This window comes from Oryctolagus cuniculus (genome assembly GCF_964237555.1).
Source record: "Oryctolagus cuniculus chromosome 17 unlocalized genomic scaffold, mOryCun1.1 SUPER_17_unloc_1, whole genome shotgun sequence".
NCBI lineage: Eukaryota > Metazoa > Chordata > Mammalia > Lagomorpha > Leporidae > Oryctolagus > Oryctolagus cuniculus.
The window spans coordinates 1850864-1870967 of record NW_027208202.1 but is presented as its reverse complement, the minus strand read 5'-3'; the positions used below and the strand labels follow the sequence as shown (position 1 = coordinate 1870967).

The following is a 20104-nucleotide window of genomic DNA, read 5'->3' as shown; positions in this document are numbered from 1 at the left end:
TATCTATCTATCTATGTATATTAAGGGACCATATTTTCCTGCTTCTTTGATGCATCATGATTTGTGCTGGGTTAAATGATGTAGTAACTCTGGAACTCAGATGATCTCCCTTCTCCAGGGCTTGCTTCATCTTCCCCCATCTACCTGCTCCTGTCAAGTGTGTGCAAGCTACTTCAGGAACGCAGTGCAGTTGCTTGCCATGGGACTGACTGTGAAGCATGGGCAGCTGCTACCATGCTAAGACTGAAACTATCCACAGCTCACCATCCAAACCTGCTGCAGTAGACTCCTGAGTGCCAAAACAGATCCATCAGATTCCTCCAGTATAAATGATGTGTAGGTAGGCAGAGATTTCTCTTGTTCTTCCTACTCTGCTGTCTTCCCAGAATCCTCTGTCCCATTGATTTTTCTAACATTTCAATTTGATATATTTTCAGCCTTACAGCAAAGCTACAATAGTATGAGAAACTCCCCCCATACTGTCTTAATTCATTTTTGCTCATATAACAGAATATCTGAGACTGGATAATTTATTTGAAATATTTGCTTCTCAGGGCTGCACTGTGGCATAGCAGGTAAAGCTGCCGCCTGCAGTGCTGGCATCCCATATGGGGTGCCAGTTCAAGTCCCGGCTGCTCCACTTCTGATCCAGCTCTCTGCTATGGCCTGGGAAAGCAGTGGAAGATGGCCCAAGTCCTTGGGCCCTGCACCCACATGGGAGACCCTGAAGAAGCTCCTGGCTCCTGGTTTCAGATCAGCCCAGCTCTGGCCATTGTGGCCAACTGGGGAATGAACCAGTGGATGGAAGACCTTTCTCTCTCTCTATCTCTGTCTCTGTCTCTCTGTAACTCTGCCTTTCAAATAAATACTGGGGTACCCCAGAGATTGGCACTGGCATCTGGTGGGGGCCTTCTTATGGCATGGTGACGTGGCAGAGAGCATTCCATGGTGACAGGCCTACTAATGCCATCATGGAGCCTCACACTCCTGATCTCATTAATCTCAAACACCTTCCTAAAGTGCCAATTCTAACTGCCATTAACATATAAAATTGGAGATTAAATATCGAACATGTGAATTTTAGGGGATACGCATAAATCATAGCATGCATTTTGTTTGGATTCATCAATTGTTTATATTTGCATTTTATGTATTACCTCCCCACATATGTTATATTTTATGAATATTTTGAAAGTGAATCGGGGATACCATGCCTTCAACATTTTAGGATATACTCATATTTCCTGTGAAAAAGAACACTCTTTTATAAAACCTCAGGACATGGATCAAAATCAGAAATTTAACGTTGGGGCCAACATTGTGGTGCAGCAAGTAAAGTCACCAACTATGACAATGGCATCCCATATGGGTGCCAGTTTGAGTCTCGGCTGCTCCACTTCCAGTCCAGCTCCCTGCTAATGGCCTGGGGAAAGCAGCAGAAGATGGTCCAAGGGCTTGGGCCTCTGCACCAACATGGGAGCCTGCAAGGATCTCCCAGCTTTGGTCTAGCCTGGCCCTGGCTGTGTGGCTCTCTGGTGAGTTAACCGGTGCATGGAAGATCTCTCTTTGTCTCTGCCTCTGTCTCTCTCCATCTCTCTGTCTCTGTGTGGAACTCTGGCATTCAAATAAGTAAATAAATATTTTTTAAAAAGAAATTTAACATTGATAAAACGGTATCCTTGTTTTAATTTTATTTACTTATTTGGAAGGCAAAGTGGTAGAAAGATCTTTCATCTGTTGTGCCTGCAACAGCCTGGACTGAGCCAGGTTGAAGCCAAGAGCCAGGAACTCCATCCAGTTCTGTGTGAGTAGCAGGAACCCAAGCACTTGGGCCATCTTCTGCTGCCTCCCAGAACATACATTTGCAAGAAATGGTTGGAAACAGAAGTGGGACTTGAAGCCAGGACTCCAGTATGAAATGTGGGCATTCCAAGTGGTGGCTTAACCCATTGTGCCACAAACACCCACTCTGATAAAATGGCTTCCTAATCCAAAATTTACACTGACATTTCATCAATTGACTAATATTTGTCTTTGCAGCAATTTCTTCCACATTTAAGCATCCAGTACAGAATCATGCAGAGCATTTTATTTATTTATTTATTTTTTGACAGGCAGAGTGGACAGTGAGAGAGACAGAGAGAAAGGTCTTCTTTGCCATAGGTTCACCCTCCAATGGCCGCCACAGCCGGCGCACTGTGGCCGGCGCACTGCGCTGATCCAAAGGCAGGAGCCAGGTACTTCTCCTGGTCTCCCATGGGGTGCAGGGCCCAAGCACTTGGGCCATCCTCCACTGCACTTCCCTGGCCACAGCAGAGAGCTGGCCTGGAAGAGGGGCAAGTGGGACAGAATCCGGCGCCCCAACCGGGACTAGAACCCGGTGTGCTGGCGCCGCAAGGCGGAGGATTAGCCTAGTGAGCCGTGGCACCGGCCACATGCAGAGCATTTTAACATGCAAGATTGCTATGATTTCTTTATGAATTAACCTGTTTAAATTAGGTAACATCCCTTGTGAATGTGTGTGTGTGTATAAATTGATTGGTTTTCAAAGATTTTTATGTATTTTGGATACAAATTCTTTGGCAAAAATGTGTAGTAAAATTTTTTTCTGGTGTGCAGCATGATATATTTTTTTCAAGATTTATTTTATTTATTTGAAAGACAGAGTTATAGAGAGGTAGAGACACAGAGAGAGGGGGCGGGGAGAGAAAGGGAGAGAGAGAGAGAGACCTTCCATCCTTTGGTTCACTCTCCAAATAGCCGCAATAGCTGGAGCTGAGCTGATCTAAAGCCAGGAGCCAGGAGCTTTTTCCAGGTCTCCCACGTGGGTGCAGGGGCCCAAGGACTTGGGCCATCCTCCAATACCTTCCCAGGTACATTAGCAGGGAACAGAATTGGAAATAGAGCAGCTGGGACTTGAACCAGTGCCCATATGGGATGCCTGCGCTGCAGGCCGGGGCTTTAACCAACTGTTCCACAGCACTGGCCTGATATTTATTTTTAATTTTGATGAAGTCCAATTTAACATTATTTTTATTTTATCATTTTTACTTGCTATATTTCAAGAAACTTCTGCCTATCTCCATGTGTTGAACATATTCTCTTATTTTTCTTTTAGCAACTTTATGAGTAAAAATTCTATAGGTATAGATTTTTAGCTTATATTGAAATCTACAATTCATCTCAAACTATTTTTGAAGGTGTTAAAGGTTAATTTTTTCATAGGAATACACATATATTTAATAAAGCAATGTTCATGAAAACTTTATGGAAAATGGAATGAAAAGGTAAGTGGATTTAGGTGCTAAAGAATTTGAAATCCATGCATAGTTTTTCCATAATATACATTTTCCATAAACTTTCTGAAGATTCTTTATAAATATCAACAGTATTTGTTAAAAAAAAAAAAGCATTTTCTTAGCCTATTGGATTCCTTTGGCTCTTTGGTGAAAATGAGATGACCATAAAAATTTGGGTCTATTTCTGTGTTCTCTCTTCTTTTATAATTATCTATTGATTTCTAGTCTCTCTTTATGCCAGTATTGCAGTCTTTTTTTTTTTTTTTTTTTTTTTTTTGACAGGCAGAGTGGATAGTGAGAGAGAGAGACAGAGAGAAAGGTCTTCCTTTGCTGTTGGTTCACTCTCCAATGGCCGCCGCGGCCGGCGTGCTGCGACCAGCACACCGCGCTGATCTGATGGCAGGAGCCAGGAGCTTTTCCTGGTCTCCCATGGGGTGCAGGGCCCAAGCACTTGGGCCATCCTCCACTGCACTCCCTGGCCACAGCAGAGAGCTGGCCTGGAAGAGGGGCAACCGGGACAGAATCCGGCGCCCCGACCGGGACTAGAACCCGGTGTGCCTGCACCGCTAGGCAGAGGATTAGCCTAGTGAGCCGCAGCGCCGGCTGGTATTGCAGTCTTTTTTAAGATTTATTTATTTGAAAGGTAGCATGACAGAGAGAGATTGGGGACACAGAGAGATCTTTCGTATGCTGGTTCATTCCCCAGATGGTTACAGCAGCCTGGATTGGGCCAGCCCACAGCCAGGAGCCTGAAACTCCACTCAGATCTTTCACATGGGTGGTAGAGGCCCAAGTACTCGGGTCATCTTCTCCTGCCTTCCCAGGCACATTGGTGGGAGATCGAATTGGAAGCAGAGCAGCTGAAACTCAAGCTGGCATTCTGATAGGGGAATCCTAGGTTGCCAGCACTGTGCCAAAAGGCTGGCCCCACAGTATTGAGTCTTTTTTTTTTTTTTTTGGACAGGCAGAGTGGACAGTGAGAGAGAGGAAGACAGAAAGAGGTCTTCCTTTTTGCCGTTGGTTCACTCTCCAATGGCCGCCACGGCCGGCGCGCTGCGGCCGGCACATTGCGCTGATCCGAAGCCAGGAGCCAGGTACTTATCCTGGTCTCCCATGTGGGTGCAGGGCCCAAGGACTTGGGCCATCCTCCACTACACTCCCGGGCCACAGCAGAGAGCTGGCCTGGAAGAGGGGCAAGTGGGACAGAATCCGGCGCCCCGACCGGGACTAGAACCCGGTGTGCTGGTGCCGCAAGGCGGAGGATTAGCCTATTGAGCCACGGCGCCGGCCAGTATTGAGTCTTGATTACAATACTTCCAGTAAGATTTATTCAGAAACATTAAGTCCTCCAACTCTATCCTACCCTTTCAATCTGGTGTTGGGTATTCTAAATCCTTTGCTTTTTTCATATAAATTTTACAGAGTGCTTATCACTCCACCAAGCCCAGGGCAGACATGGCTGAACGTTTTCTTGTCTGCTCCAACCCTCGCTTCACTGAAGCAGAGACAAAAGCCCTGGGAGAGATGTTGGGATTGAGATGTGAGTCAGTCAAACCTGAGGCTTAGCTCTGGGTTGTCCTGCGTAGCTGTACACAGGCAGGCTGGCTTTGGTGACATGAGCCCTGCCACTGAAAGTGAAATGGGGGCATGGGGGCAGGCACCACAGATTCTACCTGCATCCCCTGCGCATGGAAGCCCCAGCCCCAGAACACCTGCCTCGGTTCCTACTCAGCCATTCCCAGGGTCTCTGCATTCCTGGGCAGGTGTTTGCCCTGAACAGCTTCATCCTGTGGCAAGAGGGAAAGGTGGTGGCTGGTGGGAGGACAGGTCCCAGCAAGAGCGGGAAGGAGTCGGCACCACCTGGCCACAGCGGGGTGCGCTGGCTGTGAGGTCCCAGTCTGCATCCTGCTCACCCTCTCTGTCTCCCTTCCACCGCCCTCCTCCAGCTCTGCCTCCCTGCTTTTGCTAGGGGAATGCAGCCAGGGCCCATGCACTGAGCCTCCCTCTCTCGCCTCCTCCTCCCGGCACCCACCTGGCCCTGCCGCCAGGCTCCTGTAGTCTGCCCAGTGGGTAGGAGCCCCTGCAGACAGGGTTGTGGCTTAGGTGGCTCCGTTCACCCAGAGCGCACACTTGGTGCTTTGGTGAAGGACCTGGAGCTGGTGCTCAGTGTTACTGCATGAACAGATGAACAAGTGAATGAAAGTGAAGGAGTGAACAGACAGCCCCATGCCTGCTGGATCCCCTGAAAGACGGCAGGGTGGTAGTGGTGCAGGCATGGAACCCACAGCCCCGTGCTTGCTGGATCCCTGAAAGACAGCAGGGTGGGGGGGGCAGGCATGGAACCCCACAGCCCCGTGCCTGCTGATCCCCTGAAAGACGGCAGAGTGGTGGTGGTGCAGGCATAGAACCCCACAGCCCTGTGCCTGCTGATCCCCTGAAAGATGGCAGAGTGGTGGTGGTGCAGGCATGGGACCCCACAGCCACGTGCTTGCTGGATCCCCTGAAAGATGGCAGGGTGGTGGTGGTGCAGGCATGGAACCCCACAGCCCCGTGCCTGCTGATCCCCTGAAATACGGCAGAGTGGTAGTAGTGCAGGCATGGAACCCCACAGCCCCGTGCCTGCTGATCCCCTGAAAGACCGCAGGGTGGTGGTGGTGCAGGCATGGGACCCCACAGCCCTGTGCCTGTTGGATTCCCTGAAAGATGGCAGGGTAGTGGTTGTGCAGGCATGGGACCCAGAACAAGGAGGCGGAGTCAGTTGCTGGCTGACTGCAGGCTGGGGCTGCCCTTCCATGCCAGGCCTTAGGCTGCTAACCTGCCCAGGGAGGAGGTGCTACAGCTTAGAGCCCCTGTGTGTGCTTCACTGTGCCTAGGCACCAGCCCCCTGCAGCTGATGGGGGGAGAGGAGGGGCAGGGGGACTGGGGGACTGGGTCCGGAAGGGCACACAGTGCTGTGTGCCTGGAGGGCCCACCACACCCCAGATCCCAAGTCCTCAGCATGCTGCGCCCCTTCCCCAGATGGAATCGGCCAGCCAAGCTGGGCCTCAGCCCCGTGGTCACAGCAGCAGCTGTGAAAGCATCCGCGCAGTGCCGGCACCTGGCTGGTTGGCTGACACCTGAGGCCACCTGCTGGGCTGGACCCAGGACCTCTCACTAGGCTGGGGCCCAGGACACAGATTACCCTGGGCTCCCAAGATGCCTGCCCTTTTGTTCCCTGAATTCCCAGAGGACACTGGATGGACAGACATGTGGTCCTGGTTACAAGGAACCCCCCATAACCCTGAATTCATCGTCCACACCCATAGGGGACTGCATCTCCTCTAAAGTGTCTCCAGACTCCCGGCTCCCTGCCCACCCAGCCTTCCATGTTGGGGCACCTCCACCGAGACCAGAGGGGAAACCTGGCCCCAGCTGGAGCCCTCGTGGAAGTGCTGTGTGACCTGGGAAAGCCAGAGCTGCCCACTCCCCATCTTCCTTGGGGAATTGGCTCTCATGGCCATCCTTCTGTCCACCAAAAACACTTTAGAAGGTGCGCCAAGCTCCTGGTACACAGCAGGCATTTAGTCAGTGTCAGGTGATGTCACAGTGGGCTTCTAGTGCCTCTCGTGGGCAGTGGGCAGAGGGCGGAGAATGCCAGCAACTTCCAGGCCACTCAGCAAAGCTGATCCTTGTTCCTGCTCAGACAGACATGCGGGAATCCCTCCGGCAGCTCTCCTTGGCTGTGGCCCAGGGTGCCAGGCCTGTGCCTCCACCCCCACCCCACGCCACCCCACTGAGGGAAAAGGGCAGAGGAGGAAGGATGGCCCCAGTGTCCTGGCCCCTTGGGGGTAGGGGCACAAGCTCACTCCCCCAGTCTGATGTGGGGGGGGCGGAGGGAGGCAGAGCCTGAGGGTGGCTTAGAGCCCCAGAGTAGGTTGGTCAGTGCTGCCCCTCTTTCCTGCCCTCTCCCCTCTGCAGCCTAACTCTCCAGCAGGGAGACAGAGGCCTGGGCAGCCAGGTGAGGTTCTGCCCCCACATCTAGGCTGTGGGCCAAGTGCAATCGGCTTCCTTGTCTTCCCCAGCCTCTGTCTCTCATCCACCCACAAGGTGGTTCAGGGAGAAGCTGCCAGCCCCGCCCTTACCAGGTGCGTGCAATCTTACTCTCGGGGAGCAGAGGTCTTGGGGCCAGGCCCAGGCTGGAAGCCTGGCTCTGCCCTTCCCAGCCATGGGACTCCGCTGTGCCTCTGTGTCCCCGCCTGTGACATGGGTGCCTCCCAGGCCAGCTGTGAGGACCAGGGACGTTGATGTCAGCAGAGCTGGGCACAGAGGGCGCACCTGGCCCTCTGAAAACAGCAACCTGGGGAATGGGAGCCAGGTGTTTTTGATTAAGAACTCGGACTGCATGCAAGGTGCAGGGATCTGGCTGGGAGGAAGACGCAGCAGCGCCAGGCCCCAGGGCTCACTCTGCTTAGCACCCTGAGGGGGACGCCTGCTTAGTCCAATCCCTCTGATTGCAAGCAGCTCTCCTGCCACAGCTGCTTGTAATCAAGCTGTCGAGGCCATGGGAAGGTGAGCACCTTTTCCCTCCAGCCCGAGAGTTAGGGCTCTGCTGACACCCAGCCTGGGGGCAGAAAGGCCAGGAGGGGTCCACAGTGCCGGCCCCCAGGGCCTCCAGGCTCCCCAGCCCCCCAGTGCTGCAAACACATCCAGTGCCCAACCCAGGCAGTGACCTGAGCCAGCCGCTGGCCTCGAGCTGCCGAGCTAGAAACTTGCAGAAACTCCCCTGGCGGCGGAGGTGGGGGGAGCCAGGTAACTTGGGGTCGGAGGTGTTCTGGAGGTAATTAGACCCGGCCTCTGGAGCCAGCTGTGTAGCTGACCATCATCCCTGGCTGCTTGTGTGTCAGCTTTCTCACCTGCAGAGTGGAAGCCATCCCCGCAGCAGCGAGGACCCCACAGGGCAGTCGGGAGGGCAAAGGAGAGGGGCATGCCCAGGAACTGCTGTCCAGAGGGAGGGGCCTGCCAGCAGCCAGCAGCACAGAGGAGCTGGGTGCCCAGGCAATGACCTCATGGAGGCCAAGATCAACAGCAGGGTTTTTGTTGTCATTTAAGATTCATTTATTTCAAAGGCACAGGGAGGGAGAGAGATCTTCCATCCATTGGTTCACTCCCCAAATGGCCGCAATGGCCAGCGCTGGACCAGGCCGGAGCCAGGAGCTAGCTGGGTCATCTTTCACTGTTTTCTCAGGCCATTGGTAGGGAACTGGATCAGAAGTGGATCGACAGGGACTCAAACCAGCGTCCGTATGGGATGCTGGTGTCGCAGGTGGGGGCTACAGCTGCTATGCTGCAGTACCTCGGCTGACAGCTCTGCCCCTGACTCACGCCCATGACCCCTCTGTCTGATCTGCCAGCACTCTGTGCGCTCTTACTCTGTGCCCACAGCTTGCACTGAAGCCTGCACCAAGTGTGCCTAGGACAGTGCCAGGGGTGCCATAGGAGCTCTCAGGGCTCTTGGGCAAGTGCACCCCAGAAGTCGGGAAGTAAGGACCCCAGCTGCAGGTTGCAGAGCTGATGGGAAATCCTGGGAGGCCTCTGTGCCACCCTCAGAGGTCCCAGCAGATTTGAGTCCCTGGTGCCACAGTGAGAACCTTGGCCATGACCCTTGTATCAGCTGCTCTCCTTCCTCATTTCACACTTCCTGCCCTCTCAGGCCACCACCTTTCACACAAAGCAAGGCCTGGCCTCCCATTCTGATGTCAGGGGCCTGAGCCGGGCTCAGGGCTCTGAGTTCCAGGCTTGGCCCTGCCTCCTCCACACAGAGTGACCTTGCACGGGTCCATGTGCCTGCCCCTCCGCACAGAATGACCTTACACAGGTTTGTGTGTCTGCCCCTCCACACAGAGCGACCTTGCACAGGTTTGTGTGTCTGCCCCTCCACACAGAGCGACCTTGCACAGGTTTGTGTGTCTGCCTCCTCCACACAGAGTGACCTTGCACAGGTCCATGTGTCTGCCCCCCCAGACAGAGTGACCTTGCATGGGTCCATGTGTCTGCCCCTCCACACAGAGTGACCTTGCACGGGTCCATGTGCCTGCCCCTCCGCACAGAATGACCTTACACAGGTTTGTGTGTCTGCCCCTCCACACAGAGTGACCTTGCACAGGTTTGTGTGTCTGCCCCTCCACACAGAGCGACCTTGCACAGGTCCATGTGCCTGCCCCCCCAGACAGAGTGACCTTGCACGGGTCTGTGTGTCTGCCCCTCCACACAGAGTGACCTTGCACGGGTCCATGTGTCTGCCCCTCCACACATAGTGACCTTGCATGGGTCCACGTGCCTGCCCCTCTGGGCCCTGGGTCCTTCATGTGCTCTGGCATAGCTGGGGCTCTGTGACTGGGGCACAGGTGATGAGGGATGGTGTGTGGACATTGCTTGGGTGAGCCTCACCTCCCCTGATCTCAGCCACACCCCTCCCTCCTGCTCCGTGACCCCCCCTCTCCTGCCTTCTTCTTCCCCAGAGGGGCCCAGGAGTGTGTGTCCACATGCATGTGCATTGGATGCCAAGTGCACACGTGCACATGCTTTGCTCACCTTCCAGGCTGCAGCCAGATGTGGCCAGGGGCCTCTCGTGTAATGCAGACACAGTGACACAGGGGCACAGGGACACCAGGGGCCTGGGGCCTGCAGGGAGCAACCCAGGCCATGTTTCCCTCCCAGAGAGGCTCACAGACAATCTCAGGCATGTGATGCATGGAGGAAGACAGGAAGTCAGATCCTGGAAGTGATTGGCAGACACCTCCTCTGGTGTCAGCCCACCTTAGAGACCAGGGGTGGGGTGCAGGGGAGGGGCTCAGAGAGACCCCAGAGTTCAAATCCAGCCTTGTGAAAGGGCCTTGATGTCTCTGATCTCAGTGCCCTCAGCTGTAGAACAGGACCTGTGCTTCCTCCCTCCTGGGGCTCTGTGGGGCATCAGGCTGCCAGGTGCACGGTGCTTTCAGTCCAGGGCTGGGCACACAGGGAGGGCTTCTAGATATGACTCAGGATGACAGCTGGGGTGACAAGGTTCTGTCCCCTTGGTGGCACCGATCACTCTCTGCCCTGGTTCTGAGGTGGAAGACAGCCTTCCTGGGGGCTTCTTCCTCACTTGGGGGCTGCCATCACTCACGGTGCATGCCCCATGCGTGTGTGTCGGTTGCCCAGGTGTATGAGCTGGGATGTGTGAGCTCACAGGTGCACAGCTGTGGGGGCTGGCGGGCTCTCGCACCCTCCGAGCCTCTCCTAGATCAGAGAAGCGTGCAGCTCTGAGTGTGGAGCAACTGCTGAAGGCACCTGCACTCCTCCCTGTGGGTCCTTCATAAACCAGGAGTCTCACTGTTTGGGGACAGGATTTTGTAAAGGCAAAATCGGTCATCCAGAGTTTCTTAAAATACTTCTTCTTAAAGGTTTGTTTTATTTATTTGAAAGGCAGAATGAGAGAGAGATTGATTCAATCCACTGGTTTACTCCCCAAATGGCTGCAACAGCCAAAGCTGGGCCAGGCTGAAGCCAGGAGCCAGGAGCTTCTTCCAGGTCTTCCACGTGGGTGCAGGGGTCCAAGGTCTTGGACCATATTCTACTGCTTTTCCAGGCACATAAGCAGGGAGCTGGATTGGAAGTGGAGCAGCTGGGACTTGATCTGGTGCCCAAATGGGATACTGGCATCACAGGCAGCGGGTTAACCTGTTGTGTCACAGCAAGAGATTCTAAAAATTAAAAACAAATCAGTGCCGTGAAACAAAATGTTTTACTGAAATCACTGCTGTGTTTTAAAAATTGTGTGTTCTTATATTTTGTATTTTCCTAGTATAAAATCCAAGTTATGTTTTAATTTTTTAGTGGTATTTTCACTTTGACGCTACATTGAATGTTAATGCTAATTGTATTTTTTTTTCTTTTAGGAATGACACGAATTTATTGCTCAAAATTGAAAATAGTCATCTCTCTTTTAAACAAATTTAAATTGAGGACTTCTATGTGAACAAAAGCATTTTAAATACCTAGAAATAGGTTCTGTTAATAATGCACTAAATATTATTGCTCAATTTTACTGCACATTACATTTTTGGTTGAGGCTTATTTGATCAGCTATCATGCAGAAAAATAAATTATCAATATGAATTTAAGAAAAGTAGTAAGATGTTTGTTTTCCAAACATTAGATGAGAATTGATACAGTTCACAGCTTAAGGTTCAGGAAATTTTATTCAGCTACTGTATAAAAATCATGATTAAAATCACACATGCACACTAACAGCTATTAAATGTAGTCAAATATCTCTGTTGGTACATTTAAAATAAGAACAGGTATCAACTACTTTTTCTACTTATTTGACAGGTAGAGTTAGACAGTGAGAGAGAGAGAAAGGTCTTCCTTCCATTGGTTCACCCACAAAATGGCCACTACGGCCAGCACTGCACCAATCCGAAGTCAGGAGCCAGGTGCTTCCTCTTGGTCTCCCATGCGGGTGCAGGTGCCCAATCACTTGGGCCATCCTCCACTGCCCTCCTGGGCCACAGCAGAGAGCTGGACTGGAAGAGGAGCAACCAGGACTAGAACCCGGTGCCCATATGGGATGCCAGCACCGCAGGCAGAGGATTAACCAAGTGAGCCACAGCGCCGGCCCGATCAACTACTTTTTTTTAATTGATATCAACTGTCACTCTCTTTGGCCGCCTGAAAAGGCAGTCTTCACATAATTCCTAAAAACATTAAATAATAGAAATCTTAAGTATAGATGTATATTTGGTTATGTCAATAATATTCACATAATTAGCACATAATCAACATTTTATCATTTTAAATATGGAAAAACTAGGGAGAATTTGGGTTCAATATACCCTGTAAACCAGTTTCTAAATAAAGCTAGAAAACATCTTTGCTATGCTTCTTTTTTTTTTTTTTTTTGACAGGCATAGTGGACAGTGAGAGAGAGACAGAGAGAAAGGTCTTCCTTTGCTGTTGGTTCACCCTCCAATGGCCGCCACGGCCGGCGCGCTGCAGCTGCCGCGCTGTAGCCGGCGCACCACGCTGATCCAAAGGCAGGAGCCAGGTGCTTCTCCTGGTCTCCCATGGGGTGCAGGGCCCAAGGACTTGGGCCATCCTCCACTGCACTCCCAGGCCACAGCAGAGAGCTAGCCTGGAAGAGGGGCAACCGGGACAGAATCCAGCACCCTGACCAGGACTAGAACCCAGGGTGCTGGTGCCACAAGGCGGAGGATTAGCCTATTGAACCACGGTGCTGGCCTTGCTATGCTTCTTAAATTCCTTCAGTCAAGCATCATGGTAGTTGAGTTGATGGTCTGTAAACATTCTCACTCATCTACACTGTTTCCTGAGGTGACCCAGGAGCTCACTGTTATGCTATTGTTATGCTAGTGGCCTCACAATTTAATATCCTTACAAATATGCATTGGGAATAATCAAAATTTAAAAAAACTAATGTAGGCCAATGTGTAATTCAGCATACTTTCTCTATTACAAAACAATGTTTAGGATATTTTTTGGGTATCAAAGCCAAATTTATCCATTTTCAGAAGAAAAAACTTGTAGTCCTAGGCCATAAAAAATTTCAGCATTAATTCACTGAAGACTAAGGAAATGAAAATAAATGTGTCTTACTTGCATGTACCTTCTGGAATAATGCCTAAAATCTATGTAGGTCATTCCATTTTACAGAATGTTAAAAGGCAGTACAGTAACTGGCCCATGGTAGGTCTGACAAGAAACAGATGACTAGTCAATGAGAAGTGCATGTTTCTTAGTATCTTTTCCATGAGAAAAATGAGGTGATTTAATATTTACATTTGTTGGAGAGGACTGTGGTTGCTATTACCAAAATAGTTGAATTGAATGAAGAAATTTATTAATACTTCTAAAAAAATTCACTGCTCCAACTGTGGTACTTCAATGTTAATTGGTTATACTTAAAAAGAAAATACTGTAAGGTACTTATATAAGATACAACCTGACTTAGCAGATTAACTTATAAAAATATATTCTTCCATTATCTCATGGCTTAAAAAATCAAGAAAAGCATTATATCTTAAAAAGAGAATTCATGCAATGATTTTTAAGCACTATATTTGGTATACCATTATCACCTTAATCACAATTCCATCCATCCATATATCAAAAGGCAGCACTGGTAACCTTGATTGTGTCATATACACTAACATTTTAAAAAGGGCCAATCTTGGTTAAATACTTCCACACATTATCTACACCCACTATTCTTATCCTTTCTTCTCCAGAGGAGAGCATCCTGGACCCAGGCCCTCATCTGGTGTTTGCCTGTAGTTCATTCTTGGGAAAGAATGATCAAAATGACTGAATTACAGTTAATGTTTTGATTCAAGAATATGGCAGTGAAGAAGCCATTGTTTTTGAAAATTAGACTTAATAGTATTTTTCATGCTAAATTCCAAAAGCTTAATAATTTGTTATCTAGAGGAAAAAACCATCATCTTTTTCATATTATTTAAAAGAAAACAAGAAAGGTCAACTTTATGCCCCATGAAAATAAAAATAAACTCACATGAACTTATTAATGATGCTTACTGAAGACAATAAAAGTGACTTCAAAATTCCAAAAACCATTTTTAACATATACTGAAATACAGAGGTAGAAAGTGTATTTATTATATTTCCCTGTTAAGTCTAATAATATAATTCTCTATCACTTACAAATATAATTTGCTTTATATGTCAAACTATCCTACAGTTCCATATGGATTATCTACTTTTATTTACCAATTCTGCATTTTACAGTATCTACAATTATATTTTGATTCTGGACAACCACTTGCAAATTATTCCTAACTCCACCATGAATAGGTTGCAAATGGTATGTTGATGAAATGTTTTCAGCAGCTTTCTAGGTCTCAAAGCAAGAGGCCAATCAATAGATTATTGGTAAATCCACACTACTTAAATTACAGTGATGCCTTTTTATGTGGCTGAATCATACAAGATGACAAGAGAGCTATGCTGTATTAGGCATTACTCCGTTATCACAGCAGTGTTTCTTATGTAGCAATACACATATACCACTGGATAGCCCTGAGATGATTTTAGAGAAGGTGCGAGCTGGATGAACAATGTTTCATAGTTACATGTTTTAATGTGAAATGTGATTGCTCAAAAAAAAAAAGCTAGGGCTAAAAAGGTGAAAAGATGTTAAAAATAATAAGTAAACAATGGAATAGGATATACACATATATATGAGATCAGGAAGGTGTAGCACATGTAGGAAGCATTGTCTTCAGGAATGATTTGACTCTGACTGCCTGTATTAACCAGCCACATGGTGAAGGGTTTTCCTCTTCTGTAAATTCTGAGTTGCTTATGTGAGACTGCAAATCTGAAAGCACTGAGTACATTGAACTTACTTTAAAAGGGCTTCCCACAATGGTGAGGAAGTTGGGAAGCATATGAGGGTCATGCCATTCCTACAGGAGAAAGAGGACTACAAAGGCACATTACATATGTTGGTGGTGTTGCAGCATTCAAATAAAAGTAATCTAAATATTACCATTGGCAAGTAATGAATCTCATAATAGTCTTTCATAAAAAAGAAGGTAAGCTTGTGCATTAGGTGCTCTTGATTCTGGAACCGCCTGCACATAAGTGTCACTAACATGGATCCACTGGCCCACCGATTCATTGTCAGGTTCTTTCTCACCAGGCACAGTCTTCTTTCCAGTGAGATATTCTGATAACTTCCTGGAGGGTGTTCTTGCTTTCACATAAGCCGAGTAGTGCCCTCCTCTCCTGGAGCCACTGAGACTACAGAGAACTTCATCACCCACACTTACATCCTTACAAGTAGCAGAACAGAATGGTGCTAAATCAAGCATAAGTGGAAAACCTACATGTCTGTTGACTTTAGGAAGACTCAAGCCAGCCTGGTGGAATCTTCAGATGGAGAATTGGGATAGGAGGAACGGCAGAAAGAGCAATTGCTTCCTGGCATTAGCATGAACCCCTCTGCTTTCTTCTCCGCAGAACTGATTTCCTTTGGATACTCCTGCTTCTTCTCAGTACAGTTCTCACACAGAAGCTTGTTATTCCCCATAAGTAATTCCACAGACGTAAACTGGTAGCGACAGGACTGAACTGAACAGTCTTTGGAAGTAGTGATGTAGCTCTGAGAGAGGGTCTGAAAAGCATGCTGGGGACTGCGAGGCCTCATATGCTCCTCCCCTGCAAAACCTAACTTATTTGGAATTCTAAGTGGCTGCTTTTCTCTGTCAAAATCTCCATCTCCAATTTCAGGGCTGCTCAAAGTTCAGAAATGGCGTTAGCCACTCCCTCTTCACTATGGTCGGTCTCCTTAGCGGATGGCAGGGTCCCCTCTGTGTGTGCGCAGGGTCTGCCGCGGGACCTGCACTGCCCCGCCTGCTTAGAAGTGCTTTCGACTCGGAGGCCTCACTGTGGGCCTCAACACTGCTCTCAGAACCACTGGCTTCTTTTCCGCTGCCGTCGCTGGGGCTTTCGCTCGGACCCATTGCGCCGGCAGACACTGAAGGAGAGCCATCCATGCCCAAGTCCGCATTTTTCTGGTACGTGAAAATGGTTTTTCTCCTGCGGGTGAGAGTTTTCTTTGACGTTTTCTGTCATGAATTTGCTGATTCTTATCTTTAGAAGGACAGTGTTTCTTGGCAGGTCTGGGTTGGTGAGTATTTCCATGGTAACCGTGCCACTGTACTGATCATGATCTCTTCCTGTGAACTTCTGTGTTGACTCAGTCTTCCCACAGCACAGGCTTTGAGACCCTTTCTTCTATTATAGGAAGGGAAATACCAATGAAAGGATCTTCCGTGGTGGAGATAGTTGCACATTCTTCCACATTACTGTGCTAGTCAGTTCACCAATAAAGATCTAATCTAGGAAGTTCATTTTCACACCATTCACATCTGCTTTGACCTTTTCCTAGTTGCATCAGCAGCAGCTTTAGTAGTTGGGTTGTTAAATGCCTTTAGAACACTAGCTTGTATTCTCTTCGTTTCTTCTGTCCTCACTACATCCCGCAGGTAATGGAGAAGCTCCTGACTGTCCTGTGGTTGGAAATCTTTACATCGAGGTGCCTTCTGGCAAAGCTGATTGAAAAGAACTTCTGGAGAAAGTGGTCCTTTTTCAGTCTCCCTCATGCTGTGCAGAAACAGGAACAAGGCTGAGGTCAGTGGGCCAGGGCTTGGAAGTTCCACCACCAGTGGGTCCAGCTGAGAGTCTGAGGAAGGAAAAATCTTGAATTTTGTACCGTTTTCTTTCATCTCATTCATAAGTTCAGTCAGGATATAAGTCTGTGACAAGTTCTGAATGACTGCATTAAAAAAGCAAGTATTTCCTAAATTCGTAATTCCTTTTACAGATGGTCCACTGCTGCCTTTTCTTCCTTTCTTTATTTCACTCACTTCACATTTTTCTTCACAAAGTTTCATGAGCCTAGAAACTGCACTTGTTTGTGTTTTAGAAACATGTTTCTGGAGAGAATCAATGGATGATGATTGCGAATCAAAGGATGATGTCCAGTTATATCCATTTTGTTCCAACTGATTTCATTTTTTTTACTGCTGTGTAGTATTCCATGGTGTATATACCCCATAATTTATCTGGTCTTCAGTTGATGGGCATTTGGATTGATTAGATATCTTAGCTGTTGTGATTTGAGGTGCAATAAACATGGAGTACAGATAACTCTTGCATGTGCAAATTTCATTTCCACTGGGCAAAATCCCAGGAGTGGAGTGGCTGGGTTATATGGTAGTTCTCTATTCAGATTTCTGAAGTATCTCCAACTGTCTTCCCACGGTGGCTGTACCAGTTTACATTCCCACCAACAGTGGGTTGGGGTACCTTTTTATGCACACTCTTGCCAGGATTTATTGTTTGTTGATTTCTATATGAAAGACATTCAAATGGGGTGAGGTGAAACTTCAATGTGGTTTTAATTTGTATTTCCATGATAGGTAGTGGTCCTGAGGATTTTTTCAGGTGTCTGTTGGCCATTTGGATTTCCTTTTTTGAAAAATAAAATAACTGTTTAAGTCCTTTGCCTATCTCTTAATTGGGTTGTTTCTTTTATTGTTGCTTAGGTTCTTCAGTTCTTTGTATATTCTGGTTATTAATCCTTTATCAGTGGCATAGTTTGCAAATAATTTCTCCCATTCTGTGGTGGCCTCTTCATTTTGCTGTGTGCTTTCTTTGCAGTGCAGAAGCTAATAATCCCACTAGCCAATTTTGGCTTTGATTCGCTGGGCATCTGGGGTCTTTTCCAAGAACTCTTTGTCTATGCCAGTTGAAGAGACTATCCTTGCTCCAGGGATTGATTTTAGCTCCTTTGTCAAAGATAAATTGGTTGTAGATGCATGGATATATTTCTGGAATTTCTATTCTGTTTCATTGGTCTGTCCATCTGTTTTCCTGCCAGTACCTGGATGTTATGATGATACATGTCCTGCAGTAAATCTTGAAATCTGGCATTGTGATGCATCTGACTTTGTTTTTGTTGTGTAAGATTGCTTTAGCTATTCACATCTCTTGTGTTTCCATATGGATTTCAGTGTCATTTTCTCTATGTCTGAGAAGAATGTCCTTGGTAGTTTTATTGGTATAACATTAAATCTGTAAATTGCTTTTGGCAGTATGGTCATTTTGATGATATTGATTTCAGTCTTTTGAATTGCTGAGACTTGCTTTGCAGCCTAGTATGTGGTCTATCCTAGATCAGTACACATTGTATGCATGAATTAAAATTTCACTCTGTATGCCATACATGTGTATAATTAATGTTATGAAACAAACTCCAAACAGTATCTTACTTGGTGTATAAGTTTAAGGAGTGTTAAAACATTTAAATTAGTTTCACGTCTAATATTATTGTCTTTGGAAGTAGTTTATTAAGACTAACATAATCTGGAACTAACAGAATTGGTGTTTTATTATGCTAAGTGGAGCGATTAGGAGGTAGTACTTTGGCCAGCACCATGGCTCAGTAGGCTAATTCTCCACCTGCAGCACCGGTACTCTGGGTTCTAGTCCTGGTTGGGCACCAGTTCTGTTCTGGTTGCTCCTCTTCCAGTCCAGTTCTCTGTTGTGGCCCGGGAGGCAGTGGAGGATGGCCCAGATCCTTGGGCCCTGCATCCACATGGGAGACCAGGAGGAAACACCTGGCTCCTGGCTTTAGATTGCCGCAGCACGCTGGCCGTAGCGGCCATTTGGGGGGTGAACAAATGGAAGGAAGACCTTAAAAAAAAAGGAGGTAGTACTTTACCTTAAGTTGATGCTAAATACATCTTTTAAATTGTTTCACATAATACAAATGAAGTATTTCTTTAAGTGTATTTGGAATTAATTTGAATTAGGCAATATCAAATATGGAATATGGAATTAAATGTTAATTTAGGTGCAAAAATTTCTTAAATATGTGTAATTCTTTCATACTGAATATTGCCCCATTGAATTGTAAGACCCCTTGTGTTTAGGGTCTTAAGTATTTTTGAACCAAATTAAGCAAAATATGTGCAACCTTGTCTTATTTGTTTGTCTTCACTTTCTTCTGTGAAGCCCAAAGTCAGGAGCCTCTCTGCCCAGCCATAATATTTCAAGTGAGTATTCCATGCCTGTCATATTTTTGGAGCTCTATAACCATAAGCACAGTCTAATATAAACACATTTTTATTAATCTCTAAATTATTATTTACAGTAACTCCTCATCCACCATTAACCCCAGACTGCCTTTAACCTAAACTCTGTCTCCAGAGTTGGCCATTTCTTTTTTTTGGATATGTTACAATGTGTGGGGGTTGGCTTCTGATTCTTCTCTTTTGTAAAAAAATATTTTGTAACTACTTCCCAGGAATTATATCCCACAGAAAACAAGAAATACTATACATTAATATGCACATCTATGTAAGGACACATGTAATATATTATATATAACATAATGAGATAATATATGTAATATTAATAGCCTACATTGGTTGAAATATTTCATACATATATTAAAGGTATACCTCAGAACTTTAAGGACATTGTTAATGATGCTATATCATAAAGTTGGAAAATAGTCTAATAGCCAATAAATAAATTAATAAATTATAATACATATAGAATAATGTGGTATGCATCCATTTTCAAAATGAGGATAGATCTATATTATACTGATTATTAGACCATTTCAATATATTTAAAGCCTTTGGTTTGATGACACAACTTAGTAAATTTAGTTAATAATATTTGAGATATCTTTTGATGTGCAAAGAAAAGCCCCATGCTACTCTGGCTTTCTGATCTGTTTCTAAAAAATGACTAATCATGAGATTTTTGGATTTTCCTCCCAGTGCATTAATGCTCAAATGATAAACACTCAAATTAGTTGACTATTGTTGAGGAATTGCATACAATGTTACATACTCTCTAAACATTTCTGAATGATGGATAAAACCTATTAAAACATATCAAAGGATCTTTGATCTAAGCATAGCACTGGCAAACCTTTTCATAAATAGTCATAAAGTAAATACTTTATGGTTTATGAACCATAATATCTCTGTTGTTGCCTAAAATATGTATAGACTGTAAGTAAACAGGTGTGGTTGTATTCCAACGAAATACAAAGATAGCAAGGAGCTGGATTTGGCCCAAAAGGACTGCTAATGCAGTGACTCTTCCTGCTCAGAACACCGTGCATGTGTGTCACTACCCATTTTAGAGACAACAATGTGTGCCACACCACGTTTCTCAAGAGGGAGCTCAAATAAAGCTTCAAAGCTTTACATATATAATAA

At 46.8% G+C, this 20104-nt stretch overlaps 1 protein-coding gene and 1 pseudogene across 2 annotated transcripts in view; one reads left to right on the top strand and one right to left on the bottom strand.

Annotated features, from left to right (window-relative positions):
* The window catches only part of LOC100355262 (L-lactate dehydrogenase A chain), a 591718-nt gene that overhangs the window by 402939 nt on the left and 168675 nt on the right, over positions 1-20104 (top strand). The window lies entirely within an intron of this gene.
* Positions 14837-17769, bottom strand: LOC127488656 (ubiquitin carboxyl-terminal hydrolase 45 pseudogene; annotated as a pseudogene).